The following is a 17,815-nucleotide window of genomic DNA, read 5'->3' as shown; positions in this document are numbered from 1 at the left end:
CAATCTAACAGAGAAAAGAGAAATATCACCTTATTGTTATATTGCTATGTTATTCATGTTTTAGAGTTAATATTTTCAAAGTCATGATTTTCAGAGTATGCTATGTATCATTGGTATGTAAGAGTTCCACTTGCTGAGTTTTATACTCATTTCAGTTATTTCATGTGATACAGATAAGAGCGATGGGCCGGGACGTTGATCGTGGGCCGGAGTCTTATGCATACCAAGATGGAAGGAAGAAGATTATTTTTGCAAGCATTTTGGGACATCATCACAAGAATGATATTTTGCTTTTTGTTATATCATTTTGTTGATCATGTGTATACTTTTGATTATTTATGATTGTATTTTGAATCCTTCTTCCATTTTAAAGAAAATTTTAATTTCCGCTGCTATTTTATTAAAACCGGTCAATGGTGTCACATTTAGTGGTATCAGAGCACCGTTCTTCGGACCAATGCATATGACTTCGTCTACTTTCAACAGTCCGAGTATGTCTTCTTCTACATCTATTCATTGTTATCTATTGATGTGTTTTGTGTGAGCACATTGTAGAGTATGCCTCCTAAGAGGAAAGCCGCAGAGGGTGAGGATAGTTCTTCCTCTAGAGTTGTCGATGAGTTCCGCAAGTTGTTGAAAGAGCAAGCCAAGGTCCATAGTGAGCAGATCCAACAGTTGCTATGTTTGCAAGGTACATGCCAAGGTAGAGGACAGGGTAGAGGCCAAGTGGCTCAGGCAGTGGGAACCGATGAGATCTTTACTGCTTTCAAGAGGATGGATCCGCCAGAATTTGCAGGAAGCACTGATCCGTTGGTGGCCGTAGAATGGATCAAGGAACTTGAGGCTATTTTTTATCATCTCAACTATGAAGACAAGGACATAATCAGTCGTGCAGTGTTCATGTTAGTTAAAGCTGCACGTATTTGGTGTAATGCTACCAAGGTTAGTGTGGATGTTCCAGCATTGAAGTGGCAAGAGTTCACTGATCTGTTTTATGACAAGTACTTCCCAGACGCACTTCGAGCTAGGAAGGTGACTGAGTTCTTGGAGCTTCGACAGGGAGGTATGAATGTTGATGAGTACATCTTGAAGTTTGAGGAGGGCTGTCTGTTTGCCCCGTATATTGCTTCCAATGACAAGGATAAGGGTGCCCATTTCATACGAGGCCTTCGAGCAGAAATCAGAAGGGATATCAACATGTCGAAGGCTGTGACATTCAAAGAGATTGTGGCTAAAGCTTTGTAAGCTGAACAAGATGAGAAAGACATTGCCAGGGAAAGACAAGCGAGACAGCAGGCCATTTCTCAGAGAGGCCAGGGTTCAAGTCAAAGAGGAAAGGATCGTTTCAAAGGGAAAGGCAAGATAGAGCCGAGTCCTAAACCACCGGCAGTTCCATTTCCCGAGAAGCCATTGTGTCTCAAGTGCAGTAGACATCATCGGGGAGAGTGCATATTTGGTACTCATACTTGCTATCGATGTGGCACAGCAGGCCATATTGCCAAAAACTGTCCAAGAGGAGCGAGTAAAGAGAAGGTGCAGGGTCGCATCTTTACCATGACGAAGGAAGGTATAAACCATGATTCTTCTGTGATCTCTAGCACTATTTTAATTTCAGGCAGAGTAGCTACGACATTGATTGATACAGGTGCTACTCATTCTTTTATGTCTGAACTATTTTTGAGATCTTTGGGTATAGGTCCTTCTGTTCTTCCCCTCCAGTTCAATGTTGTTTTGCCTTCGGGGGATTTGTTGTGCCCGACATCTATTGTGTATGCGTGCTCTGTTCAAATTGATGAGCGAGTGGTTTATGGTGATTTGATTGTTATTCCAATGGTCACATTTGATATTATACTTGGCATGGATTGGCTATCAACCTATCGTGCGGTGATTGATTGCGTTGCTAAGACGGTGAAATTTGCAGATGATGCCAATAAGGAAGGTATGCTCGCCAGTGCAGGTACTTCGCTGGTCCTCCCTTTTATTTCGTGTCTTGAGGCTGAGAAGTTGTTGTTTAGAGGATGTGGTGGGTTTTTGGCTTCTATTGTGGATGTGGATAAAATGGTTAAATATAATATTGATGATATTGATGTTGTGAGAGAGTTCTCTGATGTATTTGAGGATGATGTGCCGGGTTTGCCGTCGGACAGAGATGTAGAGTTTGTGATTGATCTAGTTCCAGGTACGGTTCCTATTTCTAAGGCTCCGTATAGAATGGCCCCTACAGAGATGAAGGAGTTGAAGAGGCAGTTGCAGGATCTTTTGGATAAAGGTTTTATTCGACCGAGTTCTTCGCCTTGGGGAGCTCCGGTTCTTTTTGTCAAGAAGAAAGATGGATCATTACGTCTTTGCATTGATTACAGAGAGATCAACAAAGTGCCTATCAAGAATAAATATCCGTTGCCACGGATAGATGATTTGTTTGATCAGCTGCATGGGGCTACAGTGTTTTCGAAGATTGATATACGATCTGGCTATTATCAGTTGAAGGTTAGGGAGTCTGATATCCCTAAGACGACGTTTCGGACCAGGTACGGTCATTACGAATTTCTTGTGAAATCTTTTGGTCTGACCAATGCTCCTTCAGTATTCATGGACCTGATGAACTGTGTGTTCAAGCCGTATTTGGATAGCTTCGTCATTGTTTTCATCGATGACATTTTGATCTTTTCCAAGACCAGAGAGCTTCATGCAGAGCACCTCAGAGTTGTACTTCAGTTGCTGAGAGAGAAGAGATTGTATGCTAAGTTGAAGAAATGTGAGTTCTGGTTGGAGCAGATTTCTTTCTTAGGCCATGTTGGTTCGAAGTATGGTTTAGCTGTTTATCCAACGAATATTGAGGCGATTCAGAAATTGTAACGACCCATTACAGGCCCAGTGGACCGCCCATACGGCCCACTGCCCCAATCGACCGAAGGCTATCCCGATCTTGGGGTCCCTCTATGGGGCCTTGTCCCTCACGGGCTTTCCATAGGCGTCGTATGGGTTACTCATAGCACCAGGATTGTGCCAAGTATCTATATATCCATGTGATCTTGGGTTCGATCTTGGGGAGGCACATACTTAAGTTCATGGGCTTAAGAGTTCTATGAGTAACCCATACGACGCCTATGGAAAGCCCGTGAGGGACAAGGCCCCATAGAGGGACCCCAAGATCGGGATAGCCTTGGGTCGATTGGGGCAGTGGGCCGTATGGGCGGTCCACTGGGCCTGTAATGGGTCGTTACAATAAAAGGCGCCTTTTATTACTAGCTCAATTGGTACAAGATATGTTGCCAAGTACCTTATATCCAGGGAGGTCTTGGGTTCCATTCTTGGAAGGCACAAACTATAGCCTGGACTATAGAAGTTCTATGAGTAACCATACGACGCCTATGGAAAGCCCGTGAGGGACAAAGGCCCCATAGAGGGAGCCCAAGATCGGGATAGCCTTGGGTCGGTTGGCAGTGGGCCGTATGGGCGGTCCACTGGGCCTGTAATGGGTCGTTACAGAAATGGCCTATCCCTACCACTGTATCAGAGGTACGCAGTTTTCTTGGTTTGGCGTGTTATTATCGTCGTTTCATTTCATATTTTCCCAAGATTGCCCTCCCGTTAACCAATCTGACGAGGAAGACTGTGAAGTTTGAGTGGTCCAATGAATGTCAGAGTGGATTTCAAGAGTTGAAAGATAAGTTGACGACAGCTCCTGTACTTGCATTGCCCAGTGGTTCAGAGGATTTTGTTGTTTATACTGATGCATCGAAGAAGGGCCTCGGTGCAGTGCTGATGCAGCGTGGTAAAGTTATAGCCTATGTTTCTCGCCAGTTGAAGGACTACGAGAAGAATTATCCTACGCATGATTTGGAGCTGACAGCTGTGGTTTTCGTCCTGAAAATCTGGAGACATTATTTGTATGGCGAAAAGTGTGAAATTTTCACGGACCACAAGAGTTTGAAGTATTTGTTCTCTCAGAAGGAGCTCAATATGGGACAGAGATGGTGGTTAGAGCTTGTCAAAGATTATGATGTGATGATCAGTTACCACCCAGGGAAAGCGAATGTTGTAGCGGATGCTTTGAGCCGTAAGTCGAGTCTTTCTTTGAGTTCGATGATTCAGCAGCCGTTGTTGTTAGACTTGCAGAGGGAGGAGATAGCTTTGGTGGTTCCAGGGACCATTGCTCGCTTTTCAGCGTTGGTCATTCGTGCTACATTGACGGATAGGATCCGTACAGAGCAGGCCATTGATGTTCAGTTGATAGAGATGAGAGCTAGAGGAGAGGAGAGAGGTAATTCAGAGTTTGGGATGAATAGAGATGGTTTGGTGACTTTTAGAGGCCGTATTTGTTTCCTGTTGGTGATGATATTCGACGAGACGTCTTGACAAGGGCACATACCGCACCATATTTGATACATCCAGGCACCAAGATGTATCAGGATCTTCATAAGCTCTATTGGTGGCCAGGTATGAAGAAAGATATTGCCATGTTTATTTCTTAGTGCCTAACTTGTCAGCAGGTGAAGATCGAGCACCAGAGACCTGCTGGGACATTGCTATCATTGCCGATTCCTCAATGGAAATGGGAGCATATTACGATGGACTTCGTGACTGGTCTTCCCAGAACGCAGAAATGTTTTAACTCTATTTCGGTTATTGTTGATCGGTTGACCAAGTCAGCGCATTTTCTCCTAGTCAAGACGACGTATTTCATGAACCAGTATGCTGAAGAGTACATAGAAAATATTGTTAGACTTCATGGTGTTCCTGTGTCGATCGTGTCTGATCGTGACCCTAGATTTACTTCAGAGTTTTGGAAGAGTTTGCACAGAGCTATGGGTTCACGGTTAGCATTCAGTACATCATATCACCCTCAGAGCGACGTTCAATCAGAGAGAGTTATTCAGATTCTAGAGGATATGCTCAGAGCTTGTACTATCGATTATTCTGGTAGCTGGGATTCCAAATTGCCTCTGGTTGAGTTCACGTACAATAATAGCTACCAAGCGACGATTGGCGTGGCACCGTATGAAGCACTTTATGGCAGGAAGTGTAGATCGCCCTTGTATTGGGACGAGATTGGTGAGAGGAAGATGTTGGGTCCAGAGTTGGTCCAATTGACAGCTGATGTTGTTGTTGTTATTCGAGAGAGAATGAAGACAGCGCAGTCGAGGCAGAAGAGTTATGCTGATGTGCGTCGTAGACCGTTGCAGTGTGAGGTTGGCGACCTTGTGTTCTTGAAGATAGCACCTCTCAAAGGTGTGATGCGGTTTGGCAAGAAGGGAAAGTTGAGTCCGAGATATATTGGCCCATTTGAGATCTTGGACAGAGTTGGTGATCGAGCTTACAGGTTAGCCCTACCGCCAGATCTTGACAGAGTTCACAATGTTTTTCATTTTTATATGCTCAGGAAGTAAATTGCGAATCCTTCCCATGTTCTTCGCCACGAGCCATTGGATTTGACGTCGAATTTGACTTACCAAGAGATTCCGGTCCAGATTCTGGATCGCAGAGTAAAAGTGTTGAGGAATAAAGAGATCGGCATTGTTAAAGTCCTCTGGAGTAATCATTCGATTGAAGAGGCCACGTGGGAACCAGAGGATGAGATGAAAGAAAAGTATCCTGAGCTGTTTGCGTAGTGACGTCAATTTCGAGGACGAAATTCCCTTAAAGAGGGGAGATTGTAATAGCCAAGCCTGGTGAACAGTACGGTTTAAGTTTTCGTATGTTTATGGATTATTTGGTTTAGATGTTAAGAGTTGTGATTATGGGTCATAGTATTGTTGGTTATTATTGTTTTGTGGCATTGTTGATATTAGTTGATGGTAGTTGTATTGTATCAGCGTTGTGATTCGATTTTAGTTGCAAAAGAGTTTGTTTTGGCCGAGACCAAGCTGCACCCGCGGTATTTTGACCAGCGCCCCCGCGGTATTTTGACCAGCATTTTTTAGTGGATTTCCAAACAGACACGACACCCGCGGTGTGATAGTTACCGCACCCGCGGTAAGTTTTGTACCGCACCCGCGGTCCCCAGTTTCAGAATTTTGGTTGTGTTTCCGAGGGCACACCGCACCCGCGGTGCATGTTGGAGCGCACCCGCGGTGCATGAACAGTATAAGCGTGTTTTCGGATTTTAAGTTATATAATTTGATGAATTGGCTTATTTCCCTCATTTCCTTCCCCTCATTCTCGATTTTTCTCTCCTTGGAGACTAGGGTTTTCTCATTTCTTCAGTTCCTTTCTTTAATCCAAGCTTCTTCTTGGTTATTTGTTGAGAGAACAAGGTTATTTTGGGATCAAGGAGGCTAAGGTTAGCTTTTGGTTTAATTTATTCTTGGTTTAGTGTTGGAAGAAATCATGAGTTTGGTGTTGGTGTTGGTTTTATGGATTAATTGATATGGGTTTATGATTATTGAGATGATGATGGTGCAACTTATGGTTTATTGTTGTAGGTGGTGTATCAAGAGTTTAGATTCAAGGGTTCTATTGGTTGTAAGTGGAATTTCATTCCTTGTGCTCACATGATAATATATGTATTGTATTTCAATGGTTTTAATGTGCTATTCCCTTCATTTGATTCATGATTATGTATTGGTACATTTGTTATATATATTGGAGGCATTTTATGTCTCAATTGTGAAAAAGGGAATACAAGATATTAGAGTCTTCAAAGTGTTTGATAAAATGCCAAAGAGAAAGTTCAAATGATTTTTGGATTGATCGATACATAGTCAGAGATTGCATGCAATTAGTTGATCAACGACCATAGGCTTATATCCCTCAGAGTTATCGATTTATATCGATGGGATATAGGTACAGAGACAGAGATACTATATAGATATCAATCCAACAGAGAAAAGAGAAATATCATCTTATTGTTATATTGCTATGATATTAATGTTTTAGAGATGATGGTATTTAATGTTTTCAAAGTCATGATTTTCAGAGTATATTATGTATCATTGCTATGTAAGAGTTCCACTTGCTGAGTTTTATACTCATTTCAGTTATTTCATGTGATGCAGATAAGTGCGACGGGCCGGGAGTTGATCGTGGGCCGGAGTCATATGCATACCAAGATGGAAGGAAGAAGATTATTTTTGCAAGCATTTTGGGACATGATCACAAGAATGATATTTTGGTTTTTGTTATATCATTTTATTGATCATGTGTATACTTTTGATTATTTATGAAATGTATTTTGAATCCTTCTTCCATTTTAAAGAAAATTTTAATTTCCGCTGCTATTTTATTAAAACCGGTCAAAGGTGTCACAATAAAATTCATCCATAAATATTTCAAGAAAGGTTTCAATCATATCATGTAATATAGCAGTCATGCCGTGCTGAAACGTAGCAGGGGCATTACAAAGACAAAAAGGCATACGTCAAATACCTATCCAGAAAACAATGAAACTCATGCCCCGCTAGACTCTCCAACAACTCATGATCAATAAAGGGAGGGGAAAGTGATCCTTACGGGTTGTAATGCCCCGAAAATTTAAAGATCCATGCAAACCACATGCATGCAATTATTAAATTCCTTGTGTATTTTAATTAATTATGTTGTGCATATTTGCATGTTTAAAAATATATTTTTCTTCATGATTGCATTAAATATATTTTTAAAGTTTATTGGAGTTGCGATCGAGGAACGGAGACCGATGATTGAAAAATAGAAAATGTTTTTATTGGGTAATTGTTTTTAATTATTTAAAATAAGGGTGATGCTTTTTCTTATTTTTGAAAATAAATGGCGTTTGAGATGATTTTATACACCGGGACTTATATTTTATCGGTGTTTGTTTTTCAACTAAAATAGAAGTTTTTTGGCAACCCGGCTAATAAATTCACAAATTTATTTACACAAAAACTTTGTTAATATTTTATTAAATCCTAATTAAGACTAATGAGCCTAATTTAGTGGCTTAATAGGTCTAGGCTTAGTTAGTAATTTAATTAGCATATAATATGTTTAAACCACTTCAAATCCTACACCTTGCACCTCAAATACACGGCCACACACTTTTAAAATTCAGAAACTCTCCCAACCACCCCTTTTTATACGATACAACTTGAACACCACTTAGTAGAAGGAATTTTCGAAGGTTCAAGGGAATTCAAGCGAAAGGTTTCACTCCGTTCTTCATCGTCAACGGTTTTTCGTGTGTATAAAACGCAAAGGCACGCCATAATTATTCCTTTACTCATCCTTCATACCATATTATTTATTTTATTGTGTTTTTCATGAAAAATAAGTTGCACCTTATTGTATTTTCGTTTATGCATCAAGGGTGATTTTAAAACATGTGTTTTGATCCAAAAATCATGAATTACTTGTACATAAGGGACTGCCATGATTAAGAGTTGAACAGGGATGGTTTTACACAAGTTTCATAGCCCTAGAACACACACGAAAAGGCAGCACACTAGGAAATAACAAGCTGGAACCATCTTTCAGATATGAAGTTTGAGGGGCTTGATTTCATGGGTTAAGGGGGCTGGGCTTGTTCACGGTTTGTGCAGGGCTAGCTAGGGTCTTATATGAGCCAGGGGTAGAGTCCTAGCATGCTAGGACTCGAACACCAGGGCTGGGAGGGAGTCCAAGTAAGCTAGGACTCCAACCCGTGAGTTGGAAGGGTAGCAGCGCAGGTTTGCTGCTGGTGCAGGGAAGAGAGGGGCTCGGCTAGGGGGTCTGGACTGGGCTAGGTTAGGTCCTTAGGGTCCTAGTATGGTGATTGAGGAGATGGTTCAAGGCTGGTTCGATGGTTAGAAGCCTAGCATCAAAAACGTGAGATTGAAACTCATGACAACATGTAGGCGAGAGGTTGTTGTCCAGCTTCAGTGGGTTGCTGCTCGCGTCCAGGGGCTTGGGTTGGCTTGGGCTTCGTCTAGACATGGTCCAGGGGAGGTTATGATCCTGAGGGGTTGAGTGGTTAAGGGCTGTAAGGGACCTAGACTAGGTGGGAGTCCTATGGTTCAAGGAAACTCATGCACACACAGCACATGCAAATGGGTCTCCTGTCCAGCAAGTTTTTGCGCGGGCCATGGGTGGTTTTACGGGCTGGGCTTGGTCAGAAGGGTTCCTAGATGGGTTGGCTAGGTTTTAGCTCAAGGGGGCTCGGGCGTGGCTCGAGTAAATTTGGAGATGGCTCGGTTGGTTCGATAAGGTGTCTATTTCGAAAATTAAAAGGCTAAAAATGAATCCATGGGTCCACAGGGGTTGCTCATAACTTGGAAGGGTAGAATAAATATTCAAAATGCTACGTCTAAAATTTGGGATCAAAATAACGAGTTTTGGATTTATTCGTGATTTAATCGCCGCACGAAACGCTAATTCACAAGTTAATATAAAAGCTTAGTGATAAGCCTTATAAAATTATGAAAATTTAAGTTTAAGCTTAAATAATTATTATAAGTCTAAGTTTTAAATTTGGGAATTTTATATTAAGGTTTGGTTTAAATATGCCACATTTAAAGTTTAAATTAAAAATCCTTGATTAATGCTAAATAAAACTATGAGAAAATTCACGTAGGCTTAAATAATTATTTGGGACATGTTAGAATCATTGAAAGTAAGAAAAAGTCAAAAACGTGAAATTTTAAGTCAATGGGTAAAACGGTCTTTTTACACCGAAAAATTAGTAAACGTCATGACACTGTCCTGAATGCAGTTTTATATGCTAATATGATTATTCAAAATGTTTATGAATTTTTATGACATTTATTTTAAATGTTTATGATTTATTATGTCATTTTAAACGTTTTCAATTTATTATGTCAAAATGTCATTTTAAAAGGTTATGATTTAATATGTTAAAATGCTTATTTTAAATGTTTATGATGCATATTTTAAATGTTTATGATGTTAAAATGTTTATTTAAAAGATTTATGGATTTTTATATGTTAAAAAGTTTCTTTTAAAATGTTTATGGATTTCTATGAGGAAACGATTACATTAAAATAAATGTTGCATGCTTCTTCTAAAAGGAAAAATATATTAAATGCATTATTTTTATAAAGTTATGAGAATATAAAACGTTGAAGGAAGTGAAGTAATTGTGACTATTGAAGTTATGAGGTTTGAGGTAAGAATGAGAATATCGTGAGGGGAGAAGGCCTCAGAGGGAGCACATTTATGGGAAAAGGCCCCTGAAAGAGCCCCGACGATCGTATTTCTATTCGAAAGAGGATAGGCGAATGCTCAGTTGACAAGAGATTGTCATTGATGTCCCCGCCGCCTGGTACTGTGGTTTCATGTAGATGGATCCATCGATAATTGAGGATATGAAGATATGATTGAGGATAGGACAAGGCTCAGTTGACGATCTTATGTCGCTGATGTCCCCGTTGCCCAGTACTGTGGTTTCATGTAGATGGATCTATCGACTTTTGAGGATGGAGGAAAGTCATAATTAACGATCTGAATTCAATAAAAAAGAAAATGTTTATGATCATGATGAAAGGATACATGTTATGAATGAGGAAAAAGAAAGTGTTGAGATTTCAAGTATGTATGTTCATATGAATATGTTGAGGGTGATATGAAAATGTTTGTGAAAAGGTTTACGAAAATGTTTATGAAAAGCTAATGAAAATGTTTATGTTTAAAGTTTATGCATCACGAAAATGTTTATGAATATGGTTATGTTTAAGTTTATGCATCTTCATTAAAACGATATTTTAAGTATAAGTATATTTTTCACTGTTGTATGTGATCTGTATATGTATTATTTGTTATCAAGATTATGGTGTGTTGAGTCTTTAGACTCACTAGGTGTGATTGATACAGGTGATTATGATAATAATGTTCATGGAGTTCTTGATGGTTGAATTTGCTGGACTGAAGGTGCACATAACCCGAGGACCGATGCTAGTTTTCCGTACTAGTTATGATTTATGATTTCAAGTTATGTTAAAAATATTTTACGACTTTTTATTCATGTTTTGAGAGGTTTTTGAGAGATTATAGTATGTGTTGTATTTCTCAATTATAAATTTGGTTGTTTTATTTTAAAATGATGTCAAAAATATTTTATGCTTGTGTATGCAATTCTGCTGATGCTATGTGAGGTTTTAAAAAAAATTAAAATTCTAGTACTTTTTAAGAAAACGAATAAGCAAACGTTTCAGTTGGTATCAGAGCAAAGGTCCTGTAAACTGATGTGCCACCATCAGCGTCGGAAAGATCAGTCGTCAAGCCTCAAACTTGTAAGTTTACATGCTTTATATGATTTTATGATGTTACCTGCATAAGTATCTGAATTATATGTGTAAGTCACATGTTTAATAGCTCTATGAGGATATATGATTTATATGCTTTGGAATTTTATATGTGATACGATATAAAATTATCACATATAAAATAAAAAATTATATGATTTCAACGCATGCTGGCTTTGTGGTGGAACTAGACTATATTGACTTTTTGGTTTTAGTACCGACGTTCTATTTTTGGGCTTTAAGTTAATCGTGAATATTATGAACGCTTTTGGGACACGTAGATTTTTCTAAAAAAATATATATGATTCATGGTTACTAGTTGAATTAATTTTTAGGAATTACTCATAAGTGATAATGATTTGAAGACTGCGATTATCTTAGAAAGTAAGAAAATATATAAATTTGGATTTTATGATTGACGAAAGTTAAGATCGGTTATGAGAATTGATTTTTGGGTAAATAAGTTTAAAATTATCGAAATTATGTTATGGGAAACCTGTAGATGGAAATTAAGAACGTCAAAAATTTATGGGTTAATCGTAGAATTTTTTAAATTAAGGACCAATTAAGGTAATGTTTGAGGAAATTAAGAATTTATTTTGCAATCTTTAAGAAAATTGGGGACTAGTTTAGCAATAAGCAAGAATTGAATGGGTTAAATGATAAGAATTTTCGATGATTTAGACTTTTAAAATATTTGGAACTTTGGGATATCTTGATTATGATGTTATAAGGAATGTTAATCAAGAGTTTTTAAGGATGAAACAATATTAGGTTTGAAAATCTAAGCGTTAGTGGATGTGCTTGTGATTTTAAGATTGAAATTTGATAAGTTGATGAACATTTTGGGTATAAAAAAAGGAAAATGATATATGATAAGTATGATCATCCATATTTTAATATTAAGAATTGTAAGAAAAAATGAAATTCGAGGTTATAATAATATCAACACTAAGTCATTATGGTTCTTTTAAGTTTCAATTCGTAAATATGTATTTAGAAGAAAAAATTTAATTGGGATCAAGGAGACGTAAGGACATTCTAAGACTTAAGTTTTACCAGAGTAGCGCAGCGGAGGCGTGGATTTTTGGGATACTAGAAATAAATCTAAACTTTAGGTTATTAAGGATAAGCGAGTTTCGAGGACGAAATTCAATCTAAGGGGAGAAGATTGTAACATCTTGAAAATTTAAAGGTTCACGCAAACCACATGCATACAATTATTAAATTCCTTGGGTATTTTAATTAATTTTTTTAATTACATAAATTATTTATGTTGTGCATATTTGCATGTTTAAAAATATATTTTTCTACATGATTGCATTAAAATATATTTTTAAAGGTTATTCGAATTGCGATCGAGGAACGAGGACCGATGACTGAAAAATAAAAAAATGTTTTTATTGGGTACATGTTCTTAATTATTTATAATAAGGGCGATATCTTTTTCTTATTTTTGAAAATAAATGGTTTTTGAGGTGATTTTATACGCCGGGACGTAAATTTTATCGGTGTTGGTTTTTCCACTAAAGTACGAGCTTTTTGGCAACCCGACTAATAATTCACAAATTTATTTAAACAAAAAATTTGTTAATATTTTATTAAATCCTAATTAAAATTAATGGGCCTAATTTAGTGGCTTAATAGGCATAGGCCTAGTTAGTAATTTAATTAGCATATAATATGTTTAAACCACTTCAAACCCTAAACCTTGCACCTCAAATACACGGCCACACACTTTTAAAATTCAGAAACTCTCCCCACCACCCATTTTTATACGATACAACTTGCACACCACATAGTAGAAGGAATTTTCGATGGTTCAAGGGAATTCAACCCAAAGGTTTCACTTCGTTCTTCGTCATCAACGGTTTTTCGTGCGTATAAAACGCAAAGGCACGCCATAATTATTCCTTTACTCATCTTTCGTACCATAGTATTTATTTTATTGTGTTTCGCATGAAAAACAAGTTGCACCTTATTGTATTTTCGTTTATGCATCAAGGGTGATTTTAAAACATGAGTTTTGATCCAAAAATCATGAATTACTTGTACATGAGGGACTGCCATGATTAAGAGTTGAACAAGGATGGTTTTGCACAAGTTTCATAGCCTTAGAACACACACGAAAAGGCAGCACACCAGGAAATAACAAGTTGGAACCATCTTTCAGATATGAAGTTTGAGGGGCTTGATTTCATGGGTTAAGGGGGCTGGGCTTGTTCACGGTTTTTGCAGGGCTAGCTAGGGTCTTATATGAGCCAGGGGTAGAGTCCTAGCATGCTAGGACTCGAACACCAGGGCTGGGAGGAAGTCCAAGCCAACCCGTGAGTTGCAAGGGTAGCAGCGCAGGTTTGCTGTTGGTGCAGGGAAGAGAGGGGCTCGGCCACGGGGTCTGGGCTGGGCTAGGGTAGGTCCTTATGATCCTAGGAAGGTGATTTATGGGAAGGTTCAAGGGGTGGCATGATGGTTAGAAGCCTAGCATAAAAAACGTGAGATTGAATCTCATGACAGTAAGTAGGCGAGAGGTTGCTGTCAAGCTTCAGTGGGTTGCTGCTCGTGTCCAGGGGCTTGGGTTGGTCTGGGCTTTGTCTGGACGTGGTCCAGGGGAGGTTAGGGTCATGAGGGGTCGAGTGGTTAAGGGCTGGAAGGGTCCTAGACTAGGTGGGAGTCTTGTGGTTCAAGGAAACTCACACACACACAACACATGCAAATGGGTCTTCTGTCCAGCAAGTTTTGAGCGGGCCATGTGTAGTTTTACGGGCTGGGATTGGTCAGGAGGGTCCCTAGATGGGTTGGCTAGGTTTTGGCTCAAGGTGGCTCGGGCGTGGCTCGAGTAAATTGGGAGATGGCTCGGGTGTTTCGATAAGGTGTCTATTTCGAAAATTTAAAGGCTAAAAATGAATCCATGGGTCCACGGGGGTGGATCATAACTTGAAAGGGTAGAATGAATATTAAAAATGCTATGTCTAAAATTTGGGATCAAAATAACGAGTTTTGGATTAATTCGAGATTTAATCGCCGTATGAAACGCTAATTAACGAGTTAATTGAAAAGCCTAGTTTTAAGCCTTATCAAATTATGAAAAATTATGTTTAAGCTTAAATAATTATTCTAATTCTAAGTTTTTAATTTGAGAATTTTATATTAAGGTTTGTTTTAATTCGGGATTAAAACACAGTAATATGCTACATTAAAAGTTTGAATTAAAAAACCTCGATTTAAGCTAAATCAAACTATGAGAAAATCCACTTAGGCTTAAATAATTATTTGGGACATATTAGAGTCATTGAAATTAATAAAAAGTAAAAACGTGAAATTTTACGTCCAGGGGTATAACAGTCTTTTTACACCTAGAAATTAGTAAACGTCATGACACTGTCCTGAATGCAGTTTTATATGCTTATATGATTATTTCAAATGTTGATGAATTTTTATGACATTTACTTTAAATGTTTATGATTTATTATGTCATTTTAAATGTTTACAATTTATTATGTCAAAATGTCATTTTAAAATGTTATTATTTAATATGTTAGAATGTTTACTTTAAATGTTTATGATTTTAATGCATATTTTAAATATTTATGATGTTGAAATGTTTATTTAAAAGATTTTTATGGATTTTTATATGTTAAAATGTTTCTTTTAAAATGTTATGGATTTCTATGAGGAAACGATAACATTAAAAGAAATATTGCATTCTTGTTTTTAAAAGGAAAATGATATTAAATGCATGATTTTTATAAAGTTATGAGAATGTAAAGCGTTGAAGGAAGTGAAGTAATTGTGACTATTGAAGCTATGAGGTTTGAGGTAAGAATGAGAATATCATGAGGGAGGAAGGCCTCAGAGGGAGCCCATTTATGGGAAAAGGCCCCAGAAAGAGCCCCGACGATCGTATTTCTATTCAAAAGAGGATAGGCCAAGGCTCAGTTGACAAGAGATTGTCACTGATGTCCCCGCCGCCTGGTACTGTTGTTTCATGTAGATGGGTCCATCGATAATTGAGGATATGATTGAGGTTAGGACAAGGCTCAGTTGACGATCTTATGTCGCCGATGTCCCCGCAGCCCAGTACTGTGGTTTCATGTTGATGGATCCATCGACTTTTGAGGATGGAGGAAAGTCATAATTAACGATATGAATTCAATAAAAAAGGAAATGTTTATGATCATGATGAATGGATACATGTTATGAATGAGAAAAAGGAAGATGTTGAGGTTTAAAGTATGTATGTTCATATGAATATGTTGAGGGTGATATGAAATTGTTTGTTAAAAGGTTTACGAAAATGTTTATGAAAAGTTCATGAATATGTTTATGTTTAAAGTTTATGCATCATGAAAATGTTTATGAATATGGTTATGTTTAAAGTTTATGCATCTTCATGAAAACGATATTTAAAGTACAAGTATTTTTCACTGTTGCATGTGATCTGTATATGTATTACTTGTTATCAAGATTATGGTGTGTTAAGTTTTTAGACTCACTAGGTGTGATTGATGCAGGTGATTATGATAATAATGTTTATGTAGGTCTTGATCGTTGAATTTGCTGGACTGAAGGTGCACATAACCCGAGGACCACCGCTAGTTTTCCACACTAGTTATGATTTATGATTTCAAGTAATGTTAAAAATATTTTACGACTTTTTATTCATGTTTTGAGAGGTTTTTGAGAGATTATAGTATGGACTATATTTCTCAATTATAAAGTTGGTTGTTTTATTTTAAAATGATGTCAGAAATATTCTATGCTTGTGTATGCAATTCGGCCGGTGCTATGTGAGGTTTTAAAAAAAATTCTAGTACTTTTTAAGAAAACGAATAAGCAAACGTTTCACGGGTTCCATCATTCAACTTACAATAATCAATACACATTCTCCACACTGTAACCGTCCTAGTGGGAATAAGTTCATTATTTTCATTAGTGATCACAGTAATCACACATTTTTTCGGCACACATTGAACAAGACTTACATACGTGCTATCTGAAATTGGATAGATAATACCTGCATCGAGAAGTTTGATAGTTTCAGCCTTCACTACCTCTTAAATCTTTGGGTTGAGTCGTCTATGAGGTTGCACGAAAAGTGAGTACTTCTCTTCTATCAAGATTTTGTGTATGCAAATTGAAGGACTTATTTCCTTGATGTCTGCCACCTTCCAGGAAAATGCCTTTTTGTGCTCTTTGAGAACTTTCAGTAGTTTTCCCTCCATAGCAGCTGTCAAAGCAGTAGAAATAATGACAGGTAAATTGTTATTCTCACCTAGGATACGTACTTTATATGTGGAGGCAATGAGTTGAGCTAAAGTGTTGGTGGTTCCTCAATGCTTGACTTTGGAGGAGTCAAGTCTCTTCGGTCTCCCAAATCCTCCAATCTCATCCTTATTGGTTTTCTCCATGGATGGTTGGCATTGAAGTATGCCACTATTTCCGCTCTTTCTTCGTCCAAGTCATCCTCCTTCAATTCAGTAGTGAAAGTGGCTTCCAATTGGTCCTTCATAGCATGCTGAACATAATTTGTAAAGCCCGGTTACTCGTACAAATGATTAATAATGCGTTTATGTCATCTATTATGTTTTTATTTGGTTTATTATGTTTCACGTGTTGATTGAAGTATCAATAGTGAGATTGAATATGATTTATATATTGACCATGGTGTATTGAGAATGAATATATGTCTAAAGAGTGATAGTAAGATGTGTAGGTAAAATAGTGCAATGAAAGTTGGTATGGAGCTGCAGGAAATGAGATGAAAATATGACAGCTCTTACGTTTTTTAGCATAATTATTTGGATATTGATCCAAATTATGTGAGGCCACAACCATTAGAAATTTAGGATATAAGGTTACAATTTTCATATTTTGTGTTTTGTACAAATCATGGAAGACAAGCCAAAAACGCCTTGAAATGTGTCGTGTGTATCGTCACTCCTGCAATAAAACATTTTTGTAGATTGAGCATAACGTTTTACTCAGGCGTCTAAATGACATGAAACTAGTTGGGGATCCAAGCCAAGATATAGGGCTACGACTTTTGTGTTTACCACTTTTTCGGATTACGAAAGGAAGAGAAGTTTCTGGAGCGATTGTTGATGAAATAGTGTGCATGGCAGAAAGTTCGGTGCCCGAGCGGTAAGATCTTACCGCTCGAGCGCCCCTGCAACAAAAATTCAGTATGTTTACAGAATGTTTCGTGCTCAAGCGGTAAAATATAACCGCCCGATCGCCGCCTTATATATTGATGTGACTCTGATTGTTGCACTCCCAAGAGCATGTTGTCCACAAGTAATATAATTCGGTGAGTCCGAATATCGTATCCACAAGGAAGATAAGTTAATTATAAGTTCACTACAATGTCTTTTTGTTTTTTTTTTCTTTTAGTTATTTGAATCTTTAATTGGTAATTTTTAATTGTTCAAATTTTAATGTAAGTAGTTGAGATTAAAGGATCCACTTTTGTTATTATAATAAAGTTAACATTAATGAATATTATTGAAATTCACTTAATAAAATGGTTTCAATATATTAAATAATCAAATTTATATTATATTATATATTATTAACTTATAAAGATATATATACCAAATGTTATAAATGTTTTCAAGTATTT

The sequence above is a fragment of the Primulina eburnea genome, chromosome 12, assembly GCF_022965805.1.
Source record: "Primulina eburnea isolate SZY01 chromosome 12, ASM2296580v1, whole genome shotgun sequence".
NCBI lineage: Eukaryota > Viridiplantae > Streptophyta > Magnoliopsida > Lamiales > Gesneriaceae > Primulina > Primulina eburnea.
Note: the sequence above shows the minus strand (reverse complement) of the source record.